Below are 944 nucleotides of genomic sequence, written 5' to 3'. Positions count from 1 at the left end.
GTAAACCAGTCTGTTTTAAGGCCGTAGAAGCAGCTTTATAGTCTATTAGAAGAAGGGCAATAACATGTGATAGAAGACTTTAAGTTGTTACAATGTGCTTGTTTCAGTAGTGATACAGAGGTACAATATCCAGATAATGCTCAAGAATAGTGGTATCAGTGGTGGATGTCCAAGTTCTGCTATGAGGAGAGGATGGTGAAGAATTTCTCGGAGTCCAGCAAAGAGCGCTATATATGGCTGCTATTCTATGCTATAGTGTGAGCTTCTGTAGTGTAGAGGTTGCACATGCTGTGTTGAACACTGAAATTGCAGGTTGCTGGTTCAATTCCCTGTGGTGGCATTTTTTTTGCCGCCGCTGCACCCGCTAACAAATATTGTACACTTGACCTTGATCAAGAGCAGCTGTCCTTTGATTGACTTCCATGCATATCATCTTGATTCAATACATCTCACAGTGAACTTGGGCATGAACTTGAACAGGGACTTGGAGGACTTGGCCAAGTACCTGGTACTTGGCCAAGTCAACCCACCCGACTTGGCCAAGTCCATTGTACTTGGGGTACTTGAGGTACTTGGGATACTTGAGGTACTTGGCCAAGTACCCCAAGTACCTGTACAAGTCCGTGACGTTTTCCTGATGAAGCCAATTGGCAGAATCAATTGGCTAGATTGTGCTTGCCCCTACCACTTTCGTTCTCCACTGTCTTTGGTGAAATGGAAATAAACGCTCTACATAAGTTGTTTGAATAGACTTTGGACGTCTCTCTTGACGAAATACAACTCGAAGCTCACTTTCGGAGTGCGAGTCTTACAGGGCGCTTACAGATGTATACGGGCGTCTGGGAATTGGCTTCAATTGGCTTCAATTGGCTCGCTTCCCTTCAAGGGGCTTTGAAGGGAATCAGGGGAGAACCCAAGATGCTCGGCCCAATCGATTGGCTCAA

This window comes from Dichomitus squalens (genome assembly GCF_000275845.1).
Source record: "Dichomitus squalens LYAD-421 SS1 unplaced genomic scaffold DICSQscaffold_16, whole genome shotgun sequence".
Classification (NCBI taxonomy): Eukaryota; Fungi; Basidiomycota; class Agaricomycetes; order Polyporales; family Polyporaceae; genus Dichomitus; species Dichomitus squalens.
The sequence above is the reverse complement of the archived record's forward strand: the minus strand, read 5'-3'. Positions refer to the sequence as shown.